This window comes from Lissotriton helveticus, chromosome 4_1, assembly GCF_964261635.1.
Source record: "Lissotriton helveticus chromosome 4_1, aLisHel1.1, whole genome shotgun sequence".
NCBI lineage: Eukaryota > Metazoa > Chordata > Amphibia > Caudata > Salamandridae > Lissotriton > Lissotriton helveticus.
Genome location: NC_136063.1, coordinates 585,870,548 through 585,886,473, shown reverse-complemented (window position 1 = coordinate 585,886,473; position 15,926 = coordinate 585,870,548). Strand labels below are relative to the sequence as shown.

At 44.0% G+C, this 15,926-nt stretch overlaps 1 protein-coding gene across 7 annotated transcripts in view; it reads right to left on the bottom strand.

Moving 5' to 3' along the window:
- MYBL1 (MYB proto-oncogene like 1) overlaps positions 1 to 15,926 on the bottom strand; it is a 673,529-nt gene that overhangs the window by 68,075 nt on the left and 589,528 nt on the right. The gene's annotated exons all lie outside the window — the stretch shown is intronic.

The window sequence follows — 15,926 nt, the reverse complement described above, 5'->3', positions numbered from 1 at the left end:
ATGGAACTCTTAGAGATGAAGAAATTAATTCCCTGTCACGACAAAGATCCAGCAGGGTTCCACCGTGAATTAAAAGACATGCTCCGTATGGGAGAATACACGTATCCAGATATTATTAAAATGCTAAAAGTCCTGTTGCCTGCAGGCATATATGAAAAACTCAAGGAAAAGGATTGGGAGGTGGGAGAGAAAAAGATCGATTGGACAGCTCTAGAAGCTGAAGATAAGATACGAGTACCAGGTACCGGTCTTGGAGATAAATGTAAAGAATTACCAGAACTATTAATACAAGTTTTGCCTAGATTATTAGCCACTAAAAAGGAAGACTGGGATGCAATCTCAGCCTGTAAACAGAAACAAGACGAAGACACTAGTGATTTTTATTCCAGATTTGAGAAATGTTTTATAATAAACAGTGGTTTGAAGACGAGTAGCGAGTCATACCCTCATCTTTTTGTTACTAAATTAGTCGAGAATTCAAGTCCACAAGTTAAAAATCGAGTTTTGAAAGTCGAAAGTACTTGGCAAGCTAGTACCCCGTCCCAAATGCTCCAGATGCTCCAGTATCACCAGAATAGAATCAGAGAAGAGCAAGAACACGAGAGAAGACGTATGAAAGACACGAAAATGAAAGTACTAGTTGCACAATCTGTTCCTCAAGACAGTCAGAAGAGGGGTCCGAATCAAGCCAGTCATCCTGCAGCTCCCGTTAAAGGGACATGCAATTATTGTAAACAGCCAGGTCATTTTATAAACGAGTGTGCAGTTCTGAAACACAACATAGCCACTGGTAAAACTAAAGAAAGACCACGTCCGCCTAGACAAGAACAAGTTTCACAGACTTCTCAGCCACAGAATGCACAACAGACAGTTCCAGTACCGCAGCCTATCGCTGCAACACAGCATGTTACACAGCAGATGTACCAGTATGCACAGACAGAGTATCCAGAGTATCAAGCGTATTCATGAAACAGCCTAGAGAGGGAGGTAGGCTTGCCTCTCATCGAGATTCCTGTAGATCAAGAAGGTCCCTATGTTCACAGTCAAGTATTAGGGAAAGACAGAAAGTTTCTGATTGATACAGGGGCAAGTAGGACTACCATTAGTCACGACGAGGTTCCAGGGGCTCCGCTCTCAGGCTCTAGAAATGTTTCCCTTGGATTTTCAGGAAAGCCAATTGTTAACGAGATTTCCAAACCAGTTACTCTAGAAGTGGGTCCATTGTCCCGAACTACTGATCTATTGCTTACGAAGTCCTGTCCAGAAAATTTGTTAGGTATTAAGACACTGAAAGAATTAGGTGCAGTTATTTGCTGTTCCCCAGAGGGAATACGTTTGTTTTTACGTGACTTCAAGGGTCACTATGTTTTACGAGATTTTGATCCGAGATTGTCTAATGTTCCGCAGCATCTATGGGCGCAAGGTCCAACTGATGTTGGCTTCATGCAAATCACACCCCATCGTGTGACTCTCAAGCAAGGTATAGTCTTGCCACGAATCAGACAGTACAGATTGCCACCTGAGGCTGTAGCAGCCTTATCCAAAATTATTGACGAGCTCATTGCTCAAGGAGTAGTTGTAGAAACTGACTCCAATATATGTAATTCTCCTATCATTCCAGTCATGAAACGTACTGATCCAAATGCACCCCCAGTATATCGATTAGTGATTGATCTTCGAGAACTCAATAAATGTATCATTCCCCAGTATCCAGCTGTTCCAGATATCTCATCCCTATTGACAGCCATTGATTCTGAGGCAATATTTTTTACAGTAATAGACCTCAAGAATGCATTTTTCAGTGTCCCCATTCATCCAGACAGCCAGTACCTTTTCGGTTTTTGTTTAAATGGAAGGAGCTATAAATTCACACGAGCTCCTCAAGGTTTCACAGAAAGTCCTAGTATTTACAGTCAAGCACTTAAGAGACAACTAGACAACATTCACATGCCAACTGACACTGCCCTGCTCCAGTATGTCGATGATCTACTGATCACAGCCCGTTCTGAGCGTGCTTGCGAGCGAGCATCACTTACAGTTCTGTATTTCCTAGCCGAGATGGGGCACAAGGTGTCCCCTTCGAAGCTTCAATTCTGTGTCCAGCAAGTGATCTACTTAGGCCACTTACTGTCCAAGTGGGGTAGGCAGTTGACACCCGATCGTATCCAATTAATAGCGAGTCTTCCTCAGCCCAAGACCCAGAAGGAGGTACGTGCTTTTATCGGCCTCACTTCTTATTGCCGACAATGGATTCCTCAGTATGCATTTCTAGCCAAGCCATTAATACAGTTAACGACACAGGAGGCAGCCGTATCGACTGTCCTCCCTTGGACATCTGAACATACACTTAGTTTCAATGAGTTAAAGAAAGCCTTATGCCAAGCTCCTGTCCTAGCTACACCGAACTACAGTAAGTCTTTTACACTTTTTGTCACAGAACGTGATGGTACTGCATTATCTGTTCTCACACAAGATCAAGCAGGACAATACAAGCCCTCTGCTTATTTTTCGAGCACCCTAGATCCAGTAGCCCAGGCTCTGCCTGCGTGCCTCAAGTCAGTTGCAGCCACAGCACTAGCTATCAGACAAAGTGATTCCATAGTATTAGGACATTCCTTGACAGTACAAGTTCCACACTCCGTGGAAGTTCTTTTAAATCGAACACAGACTCAGCACTTGACAATTGCACGTTTAACAGGTTATGAATTGACACTGTTCCAGCCACACATAGAAATCAGACGCTGCAACGTTCTAAATCCTGCTACACTGTTACCGTCAGTTACTTCAAATCCTGTCACACATGATTGTGTGGAAATTGTTAACACTATGACCAAGCCAAGACAAGACCTGACAGATATTCCATTACCAGATCCCGACCTGACACTTTATGTGGATGGTTCATGTATGAGAACGAGTACAGGAGAACTAGTAGCCGCGTATGCAGTGACTACTGACACTGAAGTTATTGAAACACATCGTATTGACACCCTGTCTGCTCAAGCAGCAGAGCTAGTTGCTCTGACTCAAGCCTGCATACACGCCAAGAACCTGACAGTTAATATTTACACAGATTCACGCTACGCATTCGGAGTTGTACACGACTTTGGAGTGCTCTGGCAAGAGAGAGGTTTCATGACTTCTCATGGAACCAAGATTCAGCATGGTTTCCTTATTCAAGCTCTGTTAGATGCAATACATTTACCGACATCTATTGCTATCATGAAGTGCAAAGCACATACGAAAGTTACAGACATTATTTCCCAAGGTAATGATCTAGCAGATCGAACAGCCAAGCTTACAGCACAGACTCCAGACATACCAGTTAACAAGACACCGACATCCACTCTAGAACAGACTACTTGTAAGACAGTTAAGGACCCTACTCAAGATGTCATAGATATCCAGTCACATGCTACTCCCGATGAAATCAAGAAATGGTCCGAACAAGGAGGGGTCCAGACAGATCAAGGATGGTTGACGAAGGGAAAAGCCACATGGTTTCTCCCCGACTCAATGGTTCAAGTCATTATCAATACCGCACATAGTCCTGCACATTTAGGAGAAAAAGCCATGTTAGACAGTATCCAGAACATTTGGTTTAACAAGCATTTACGAGCTGCAGCCAAGCAGAAAGTCCGTACTTGTATGATATGTTGTCAATTCAATCCAGGTAAAAGTGTCCCGGTGGAACAAGGTGGATTCCAACCCCCTGACCACCCTTTTGAAGTCCTCCAGATGGATTATATTCAGATGGAGCGATGTCGAGGTTTCAAGTATGTCCTTGTAGTTGTATGCGCTTTGTCCAGGTGGACGGAAGCATATCCAGTCCCAGATTACACAGCCGCGACCACTGCCAAGCAGCTGGTTCGTGAATATTTCCCCCGTTATGGACTCCCTAGGGTCGTGTATTCTGATAACGGCCAGCCATTCTCATCTGAATTATTGAAGCACGTTTCCCTTTTGTTAGGGTACCAGTGGAAGTTCCATTGTGTACGCCATCCAGAAGCAGCCGGTCTCGTAGAGAGACATAATCAAACCTTGAAAATACGTATTGCTAAAATCTGTCGAGAGAAAGGTGTAGACTGGTTAGTTGCCCTGCCAGTTGCCCTGTTCTATATGCGCATGGTCGCACATTCCAGATCAGGTCTGTCCCCTTATGAGGTCGTATTCGGCCGCCCCCCGAATGTATGGGGTACACCTAGACCCCGAAGTATTACAGATGTTTCCAGTAATATGCTGACAGATTACCTAGCTTCCTTGATGTCTGCCCTACACTCTTGTCGTTCACAGGTTGCCACTGCATTTCCCGACAATACTGAAGTCAAGCCACACGAGATCCTTCCCGGCACCCTGGTCCTCGTCCGCAATTTTGATCGTTCAAGTCCGCTGGAGCCTCGCTGGAAGGAGCCGAAGTTAGTCCTTCTAACCACCCGTACTGCCGTCAAGTTGGAAGGCAGGAAGGGGTGGGTGCATCTGTCACACGTCAAGAAATTTCACGGACTAAAAGCTGTTTCCAAGAACATTTCCAAGGATTGTCAAGATTTTAAAGACTGCCAAGATACTATTCTTAAGGACTGTCCCGCAAATGACATTGATATCAAGCCCTCCCTGTTAGAGAAAACTCCGCAGCAGGAGTATAAAAGTAAGCTACGGTCTAGTAAAATAAGTCAGCCAGTTTAATTGTCTAAGTCCTCCCCTAGGTGAAACGGTTAGACAGGTATCTGACATGTATGAAATAGACCCCCATAGTGAGAGAGTTAGTCAAAACTCAATCCGATGTATCGTTTTTCTAAGTTTTATATTGTTTTTAAGCTTAATGGTTACCTGCACGAGTTATGCATTTCATTTATGTTTTCCAATTTCTCATGTAAATAAGTCTTCTAATGCTACAGTAGAGCACACGTTTAGTGATCTGCCTCCTCACGAACTATCCTATCGTCTTGCTATGCGCAACAATTCATTTATCCGTATGTTGCATTATTCACACCAGACCAGCAATGCCACTAATTGTTGGGTGTGTGGTCGACTCCCCCCTTTCCAGACACCGAAGGGAGTTCTGCCACTGTTTCCTTATCCGTTCTCACATAACGGTTCATGTGGAGCCTGGTCCATGTTAACGTCATCTTCAAATGATATGTCCCTTCTGAACAGTACATGTTTTCCAGACAAGCAAGGTCTTCCCCACAGAACAGGGTTAGATCTAGAAAATGAAGTTTATAATTTGGGTAATTATTCTTCGAATTTCATGGTCCTGAATGTTCAGTCTGATCCTACTCCAGACTTACCTGCAATTTCAGTATTACCAGTCAAAGGCGAATTATGTGTCAGAAATAATGGTTCCGTACATGTAGGACACAGTGATTGTACTACTATTGTCGAGTATAGTGACAGTGGGAAATCTATTTTCAAAGCTTCACGTCATTCTTATTTTGTTTGTGGTCAGACCGCATATGTTCGTCTGCCCCTCGATTGGGAGGGAACCTGTTACATTGCCTTCCTACTACCACCAGTCTTCCTAGCCCCATCTGATTATCATAGAAACACACATCTAGTACACATTAGACATAGAAGGGAGATCGAGTCCCCGGTTGTCGATCAAACTGAAACTGCTCTAGAACAGTATACGGATTTCAATAGAGGATTCTTTTTCTTTATAGGACCTATCCAGAATAGTAAGTTAATACGTAGATTAACCAGAACCCTTGAAGCAGTAGTTAATGAGACTGCCTCTGCCCTAGGTAACTTAACCGAAGAGCAATCTGCTATGAGATTTGTCGTGCTCCAAAATCGTCTCGTTCTTGACGTCATACTGGCCGATAGAGGAGGAGCATGTAGAGTCATCGGATCTAGTTGCTGCATTTTCATTCCTAATAACGCGCCGTCTGTTTATTCAGCTATAACCAGACTTCATAAAATTGCCCATCAGTTACACCAGAATCCAGGCACCTGGACATGGTCCGGTTGGTTTTGGAGTATAATTTCTGCCTGGGGATGGAAAGTATTGTCCTTTCTAGGTATTGCAGTAGCGATCATATTCAGTTGCTGCCTCTGTATACAATGTGGCCCTGCGATTTGCGGCATTTGTGCTACCTCTTGTATTCCTAGTCCCAAGTCCCGTCCTAGATCCCGTTCCAAGAAAATTCGAGACGAGCAAATGATACTGTATGAAATGATAGATGGTATCATGAATATTGATGTTTCCTGATGGAAACGTAGTGACAAGGAGGGAATGTGGAAAAGTAAAATTTGCCATGTTCTGTGTCCCTACGTGTCCCCCATCTTATGTTGTATGTGCATGATTAATATGCATATGTATTCCCCATGTTCGATTAAAGACGCAATTACAGCTGTGTCCATCTCTAGTATGCCAGTTCCTAGTTTTCGTGAATACAACGAGCATCAGGCCTATGTAAAGTTATGTTGCCACGTTTTACAGTGTGCACGTTAAATTCATTGAAAAGTCTCCGTTTCTAGGCCTCAAAAGGGCCCGGACTCAGATTCAGCTCCTGTCTCCTGAACCCTCTCCGAGGAGCGATACAGCCCCCACCTGTATCCCTGACCCTTCACTTACTTCCTGCCTCACAGTGCCCGGCTCGGCCTGGCTCTGCCTGTCAGTCTGCCAAGAGTATGTTATGATTCTAGTTATCAGTCCAGCTCTCCTTCTCTGCATTCCTAAGCTACTGAATCGCATCAATAGTTTCAGTCATCGTCTAGCCTTTACGTCTCCATGTAAGAGAAATACTGTATTTATGGTCATTTAATATTCCTCAACACACACTACATGTAGAATAATGCATGCACCAGTCTTAGTGTCTGTTAGCCTTTACCCTGATAACTTTTGGATTCTATCAACATGTTCTCTAAACATCAGATACTAGATAGTGTTTAGGTACATGTCGCTCTGACTCTCCAGACTTTCGTCTCTCCTTCTAGCTCAGAAGTCATAGCCCCCAGCTTCTCCCTAGTTACACGTCATTGCCAGCTTGCGCGCACCACTAGGTTAGAGGTCCCGGCTCCTTAGGTAGCCCCCTCCATGTTTCCGCCCCATTTGTGACATATTCCGTTACGTTTACATCACATGTCTATGTATACGCCCTGTTCACGCCTCTTGTTACACCTCCTTTCTGCCTTATCTCTCGCGACTGTTACAAGCCCCACCCACTGTTACGCCTACTGTATGTACTGTAATGCAATTGTTTTAACTATATATACTTGTGTACTGTTATTAAAAGCCAGCGCGCTCATTCCAGATCCTGCCCGACAGCTGTCGGGGCCCCCCTGTTGGCTAGCCATCCCAGATCTTGCCCGTGCAGGTTGTCCTGTTCCTGTCCTTTATGCTGTATTAAAACCTGCAAACTCCTACTACCTCGAATCTTGACTCTTATTTATTGAGCTATTTGTTATTGTTATGTCCAGTCAAAAATAGAGGTATTATTTATTTATTTACCACACTAGAACAATCCTAACAAGACGAGCTGTGTGAGGACACGAGGCACCAGAGGCATACTTGATGAGTGTCAGTCACAGACATTAGTTTGTGACAATCAATACAAGGTTTTAACCATGTAATTTGAGGGGGTGGCGTCCATGTACACTGTAGAAATTCTGAATTAAAATGTTTTTCAAGACAAAAGAGAGTGAACAAGCTTTGGATCCGTGTCAGAAGGTGTGAAAAGAAAGTATCTGATGTCAGTGTGAAGGGGTGACGATTATATATGGCTCCAGCGGCACTTTCAGGGCTGGAGAGTCGCATGATACCACCTATTTGCACGCAAGTAAATTCTAAACAACCTTTTCTGGATATAGTCTTGCTCCCGGGGGTATTCACAAGGCCAGGAATCTGTAGTTATAAGTATCGGAAAACAAGCATTTGCAATGCAATCGGTCTCACATTTATTAAAGTTAGAGCTGTTGGTGTTGAAAATAACAAAGTTTTTTACTTTCGTTTTTTTTTATTTGCAGTGGAGTTATTATAATTGCATAGCAGTATTGCCAATAGTACAGAAAAAGCAAAAGTAAAACAATTGTCATTTTCAACCCCAACAGCTCTAGCTTTAACAAATGGAAGACCTATTGCAATGGAAAAGCAATCGGTCTCGCATTTGTTGAAGATGGAGTTATTGGCATTATAAATGCCAATTTTGTTTTAGCTAGCCATGTTGCAGGGTGCAGTACCATATGTGGCCAAAAGAGGGCCCGTGGGACATCTTATGGCTACATATAGTACTGCACCCTGCAAAAGTTGGAGTTATTGGCATTATAAATGCCAATGTTTTTTACCTACCCATGTTGCAGAGTGCAGTACCATATGTGACCACATATGGGACTGCACCCTGCAGAAGATATGGTAAATTCACCCTACCCATAATGCACTGCACGCAAGACAGTACCACAGGTAAATTCCAATAGCTATGTCCTTATATGCAATTAATAGCTTTGAAATGAGACAAAAGGATTATTATATTAATTCCAGATTAGGTTGTACTCTGTGTGGAGCTGATGAAGGGAAATTAAAAGAAGGTCTTAATAAATGTGAGTTGTGCTAGTGAGTAAAGTAACCACTGACAGCCTTACTGAGGACCAAGCTTGTGTCCTGTTGAAACCCTTTAAGAAAGCAGTGCTCTGAGGCTGTGATTAAAACTTAGGGAGTAGCAACACATGTAACAGGTGGTGTTCTCATGGGAGTTGACAAGAAGAGATAAGGCAGTACTAAGGAGAAACTACTAAGCCTATTGACAAATGAAAAGCCACCATTTACAAATGACAGGGACAGGAGTCAATTAAAAAGATGGGTAGAAAGTTTACTTTTTTTGTATTTTCAGTGGAGATATTATATTTGCATAGCACTCTTGCCAATAGTATTAAAAAAATAAAAAAACATTGTTATTGTCAACACCAACAGCTCTAACCTTAACAAATGCAAGACCTATTGCATTGGAAATGTACTCTGTCTTGCATTTGTTGGAGTTGGAGTTATAGGCATTACAAATGCCAATGTTTTTTTTTACCAAAACATGTTGAAGGGTGCAGTACTATATGTGGCCAAAAGACGTCCCATGGGCCCTCTTTTGGCCACATATAGTACCGCACCCTGCAAAGTTGGAGTTATTGGCATTATAAATGCCAATGTTTTTTACCTAGCCATGTGACAGGGTGCAGTACCATATGTGACCAAAAGAGGTCCCAGGGGACCTCCTCTGGCCACATATGGTACTGAACCCGGCAGAAGATATGGTAAATCCACCCTACCTACACAATGCATTGCATGCAAGACAGCACCATGAGTACATTTAACTAGCTATGTCCATATATAAAATTAGTAGCTTTGAAATGTGACAAAAGGATTATATTAATTCCGGATTAGGTTGTAGTCTGTGTGGAGCAGATGATGGGAAATGTATAGATAGCCTCACATAAATGTGAGATGTTCTTGTGCGTGAAGTAACCACTGCCAGCCTAGGTTAGGACCAAGTGTGTGTCCTGCCTGAAGCTTTTTAAGAAAATAGTGCCTTGAGGCTGTAATTAGACATAGCCTTAGCCTCTTCAAACTGTGGGGCGCGCCCCCCTGGGGGGGCTTGGAGTAATCTCAAGGGGGGCGCCAGTCCACCTTGCCCAGTGGCAAGCAGAAGCCCAAAAACGCACTCACAAGTGGTTTTGAATAGAACATTTTGTAGCCGATTTGCGTCATTGTGCATTTTTGGCCTTATTTTTAAAGGCAGTTGGGCTTGTACTGAGAGTGGCTCAGATTCGTGTAAGGAAGGGCAGGAGCAGCCTTGGTAACTCGTAAGTACCGAAGGGTGAACAAGTAGACTGAGCTTTGCACACTTTAAACTTTCTACTGCCTGGATGAAAGTCGGAAGATGGGGGCTGGATGTGGTTTTAAAAAATACACCACAGTGGGAGTTTGCAGAAGTGTTTTGGATGGGTCTTTGGGGAGGAGTTTTGGTTTGGGATTTGTTTTAGCAGGTTTGATGATGCTATGAAAAGGGGTAGTGGATGGTGTCTTACAAAGTGGGTTCTGCATGAGGCTTGGTAAAGGATGTCTGAACTGTGCTTTCTAGAGAGGGGTCTGAGTACCGATTTACAGGTGGGATCTGTGTGGTGCTTTTCATAGAAAGTAGAGGTATGGCTTTGCAGAGAGGGTCTATGGTGAGCTTCCTAGAGGATATCCAGTGCTTTAAATGGGCTGGTACTGTCCAGTACTGGCAATTTTTTATTTTGAGAAGGAGAGTACCTGCACTTAAAAAAAAACGTAATACTTTTAATTGGAGAGTACCAGCAATTCTCGGTAACAAGCAGGTACTCTGGTACAGAGTATCTGCACTTTTATTTCTCCATTTCAAGCACTGAGGATGTCTTGTTGAGAACTCTGGAGAATGAGTCTGGTTGCCTTGTCAAGTACCACGCATGGGTGGTTGGACTAGCATTTTAGTGCTAGTGTCCACATCACAGCACTAAAATGCATTAGTCAGTCAATTTATGTTACGGTTGGGTCATTAAGGGGCAGTAGGTTTGTGACCTTCCATTGCAGATATTTTCAACAGTTTCTAGAACTTTTTAATGTTTCTCATTGCTTAAAAGGATGCAATTTCCGAGATCTAGCTCTTTTCATGCACTTCATTGCTTGTTTTTGTTCATGGGAAAGTCTTACTTTAAGTGTCGCACATTTGGTCATTGAATGTCACTCCTAAGCACACTGAAACCATAGAAATGTGACACAAGCATTCAGAAAACTTAGCAGCTATGGTCTGGATGTAAATTTCCAGGGCTGTCAGGATAGGGCATTGTAAGTACAGATGAGGATGGTGCTTTGCAGAGAAGATCTGAATGTGGCTTTGGTAAGTGGACCTGGATGGGGATTTTGCCCAGAGGAAATCCTTATGTACTGGCAATTTATTTAGCCATCTTACCCTTGTCTCGATCTACCCTTTCGCATGTTTGAGGGGGGCACGACCCCCAAACATTTTGCTCAAGGGGGGCTTGGCATAACAAAGTTTGAAGACCACTGACATAGGGAGTAACAACACATGTAACAGGGGGTGTCCTCATGGGAGGTTACAAGAAGAGACAAGGTGGTAACAAGGAGGGACTACTAAACCTATTGTCCAATGAAAAGTCACCATTTACAAATAACAGGGACAGGAGCCAATTAAAAAGATGGGCGGAAATTGGACGGAACTGTATGCACATATCCAGAATACAGCATGTCTTTAAGAGACAGCGCAAACGCTGCCTAGGTGAGACCGAAGAACAACAGTTACTTACCTGTAATCTGTGGTTCTCCAGTATTGGTGTCTTTTATAGATTCACATGCCTGGACCATTCCCCGTCGTCGGAGTGGGAGTCCCACGGTATATAAAAAAGCAATATTATGCACATAATATCCAAAAAACCTTGGTAATAACCAACCAGGAAGTAAAGTAGCCCAAGCTACAAGAGCAAAAACTTCCACACTCATGACTATCCTAGTCATTTTGTATAGCCCAAACTGCAGCCAATCAGGCGACAGCACCCACCAGAATGTTCTCCCCAGAGGCTCAGGCTCTCAGATTTTCTCGCACAGGAGTGAACCTAAACCTCATAGCCTAAAGAGCCTTTGAGGGGAGGTGGGCGGGTTGCATGTGAATCTATGAAAGACACCAATACTGGAGAACCACAGATTACAGGTAAGTAACTATTGTTCTTCTCCAGTATTGGGGTGTCTTTCATAGATTCACATGCCTGAATCAGAGTAGATAGCAGTACCCAAATAATGCTTGGAAGACCGCTATTTGTAATATAAATCTGTACATAGCAATTATATGCAATTACATATTAAAAACGCTAATATTCATAAATACATGAAAACTTGCAATCACAGAATGTACTCAATATTAGGCATGATAATAAGCGTCTGAGAAGCAGTACAGAGAAGGAGGGAAACAGAGGCTCACCTTATTTGAAAAGATTGCGGAGAACCGCCTGTCTGACTGGCGTATCAACATTGCGGGCAGCTTCCAAACAGTAATGTTTGATGAAAGTATGTCTGCTGGACCAAGTTGCTGCTCTGCAGATTTGCTGAAGAGGAACACCAGCGAAAAGAGCAGTCAAAAAAGAGACCGCCCTTGTTGAGTGCGCTCTTGGAGTTTTCTGTAGAGGTCTTCCAGCTTGCTGATGGCAAAAGTCAATAGCGGCCGAAATCCATCTAGCTATGGTCTGCTTAGACACCGCCTGTCCTTGCCGTATCTTTCCGTAGGCAACAAACAATTGATCGGATTTGCGAATAGTAGAGGTCCTTTGTAAATAGAACTTTAGGCATCTTCTGATGTCAAGGGTATGCAATGCCCTCTCCGGAGGAGATTGCGGGTTAGGAAAAAATGTTTGCAAGATGACTGGTTCGTTCAGGTGAAAATCCGAAGGCACCTGAGGCATATATATAGGATTTGTGCGCAGCACCACAGAGTTGGATGTGAATTGCAAGAAAGGTGAATTGACGGTGTGAAAGCATGGATGTCACCGACTCTTCTTGTTGAAGTCAATGCTAGCAACAGAGAAATTTTCCAGGAAGGAAATTTAAAATCCACTCTATGCATTGGTTCAAATGGGTGGCGCATGAGCTGCGCTAATACCACATTAAGATGCCAGGATGGAGGAGGACGACGTACAGGAGGAAACATCCGGAACAGTCCTTTAAAAAACTGTTTCATTTTTCTTGATGAATAGAGAGAATTGGACCCATCCTATCGGAACCTTGAAATGGCCGCCAGAAAAACTTTTAAAGTTGAATGAGAGAGGCCCGATCTTGCCAAGTGCAAGAAAAAAGGTAACATCTGCTCAGGTGTTGCGTGAATCGGATGAACCTCAGCAGACTGACACCACAGAATCTTTTCCATTTAAGTCTGTATGTCTTTATTGAGGCAGGCGCTCGTGCGTTAGCCAGAACTTCCTTGCAATCCGCTGGGATATTTAAATGAACGAATTCAAGGTGCTTAGGCGCCAGGCAGCTAATTTCAGAGATGCAGGATCCGGATCGCAAATCTGACCTTCCTGAATGGACAGTAAATTCGGTACTGGTCGAAACTGAATTGGTTCGCACTCCGATAGGAGGAGAAGTTTGAGGAACCAGAATTGGCGAGGCCACCTGGGAGCGATGAGAATTAGACAACAAGGTTCTCTCTTCATCTTCCAGAGAACTCTGGGAACCAACGGTATCCGAGGAAAGGCATAAGCATATATTTAAGACCAGTTCATCGAAAACGCATTCCCCTGAGAATCTTTGTGGGGAAGCCAACTTGCAAAGAATAGGTATTTGCTGTTCTTCTTGGTCGCAAAGAGGTCCCGATCGGGATGACTCCACTGTTGGAAGACTCAATTCACCGTCGGCTGAAGCAGTTCCCATTCGTGGGTGGACACTGTGGATCTGCTGAGGGAATCCGCCAGAACAGTTGAAACTCCTGGCACGTAAACTGCTAAGAGATTGATCTTGTGCCGTATCGCCCAATCCCAGATTTCGTGGACTTCTTGAGAAAGAAGAGCCGATTTTGTTCCTCCCTGTTTGTTCAAGTAATGCATACTTGTAGTATTTTCCGTGCGAACCAATACTGTGGCTCCTAGAATGATTGCACGAAACAACTTCAGGGCTAAGAAGATGGCTCTTAGTTCTAATAGATTGATGTGCCACCTTCGTTGTCGAGGGCTCCATTTTCCGCTGACCTTTAGCCCTTGAAGATGTGCTCCCCAACCCTCGAGGGATGAGTCTGTGGTGATAGTAAAATTCAGCGCTTCTTGAAGGAACGCACAATCCCTCTCTACATTTCTTTCTTGATCCCACCAGAGAAAGACCTCCCGCATTCGAGGAGTGATTTGAATGAGATCTTCGAATGAACCTGAGACTGGTAACCATTGCAGGTTGAGCTCTTCTCGAAGGGGCCTCATTCTGAGGCGGCAATTGGGTATCAACGGGATGCAAGAAGAGACCATTCCCAGAAAGAACTTGAACTGTCGGACTGAAACTGATCTTTTTGATCTTAACATGTGAGCCAGCTTGCGGATCTTTTGTTGTCTTTCGTTTGATACGAAGGCTTGAACTAGTTGCGTGTCCAAAGTCTCTCCTAAGAACGTTTGCCTTTGCGAAGGAACAAGATGCGATTTGTTGAGGTTGATAAAGAGGCCCAGCGATTGTAACAGAGACAGACATCTTTGGACATGGGCGTTTGTGTCGTCCAAGTAAGGAAATATTTTAATCCCTTCCAGACAGAGGTGCGCTGCTACTGGAGCTAGGACCTTCGTAAATACTCTGGGTGCCGATAGTAGTCCAAAAGGAAGGACCTTGAACTGTAAGTCCCTGCCAGCCACTCTGAAACGCAGGAACTTTCTGTGTCTGGGTATAATGGGAACGTGGAAGTACGCATCTTGAAGGTCTAGGGTGGCCATGTGATCCCCTGCCGACAAAAGATTAAGTATTTCTTGAAGCGTTAACCCCTTCGATGCTTGTGACGGAACCATTCCGTCATGCCTCACGGTTGAGCTGTGCGGATGACAGAATGGTTCCGTCACAACCACAACCAGTTATGGAATGTCCAGCGCAAGGTGTTAAAATCCGAAATGAACATTTCTATAGGTACTTGAGGGATCGGAGATCTAGAATGGGACGCCAATCTCCAGATTTTTTCTTTATTAGGAAAAACCGTGAATAGAATCCTGTTCCTCTCTGCAATTGAGGGACTTTTTCGATCGTTCCTTTTTGAAACATCAAATTTATCTGGGAAAACAACTCTTTCAGATGAGGTGAAGGTGGGCCTTTTGGAGGGAAATTTGGAGGAAACTTTTCGAATTCTAGAGCATGGCCCTTGGCTACAATGTCTAGGACCCACTTGTCCGATGTTAGTTAGGACCAGTTTGAATAAAATCTTGGGATTCTTCCTCCAACTTTTACGTGGGACGTTGACATCACCTTCAATCCTCCCTCCTTCCATATAAAATCTATAATGGGAATCGCCCGCACTTGTTTCCTTGGCTGATCCTTAAAATCAAAGAGGAAGCATTCTTCCTTCTTCGTTTCCATAGGGATGAGGAATCGTTGGGTTGCTCTTTCCATGAGGAGGTGAAAGCCTCCGATATCCACTGGAGGTGAATCCGCAGGAGCCGGAGGTGAGGGGGAGAAGGTGTCTGGATCAGGTATTCATCCCAGTCCGACAATAGAGATCTCTCGTCTACCTCACCTTCCTCCCTATCTTCATCATCCGATGAGTGCGCTTCTGGAGAATGATGCGAAGCCACTGGCGAAGGAGGTCTAAGGAGACTGGAATTCTGATGTGGAAGCTTGAGCCACTGGTGTAGGTGGCACGGAATCTGCTGATTCAGATGGTGGGAAACGGCGGTAATAATCGTCTAGCATACGTTGAAGATTATTCAATAAAGCTATAGGCATCTGAGCTGTAGGGATATTATCAGTAGGTGAAGCCACATGTTCAGGAGAAGGTTGGCCATCCTGATCATCTTCCTGGAACTTTATGAACAACTCCGAAGGGCTTGTAGCTGTCCTAAACCGGTCACCCACATCAGAATCCTCCTCTTCTGAATCCAGTAATTTCTCAGGAACCTGTAGAGGTACCTTATGTGGAGAAAGACATAATGGAGATAAGGGTTCAAGCGCGGAACCACGTCTCTGTAACAAAGCAGGTTTTGTCATAGACGGCGTAGATGAGAAAGCCGTAGACGGTCACCAGACTTGTAGTTCAGTACAAGAACAATTTTTCCGTCGACGGGAGAGTCATCCACACGGGCCTGTCAACGATGGAATAATCACTGAAGGTGATAACGCCGACGAGGAAGTGTCCGTCAACGAAGTTTCCTTTGACGACGAGGAGGGTTTCATCAATGATGTGGTCTTCGACGACGACGATGTAGTTCTCGATGATGAAGTGACCGTCGACGTGGGTGTCGTC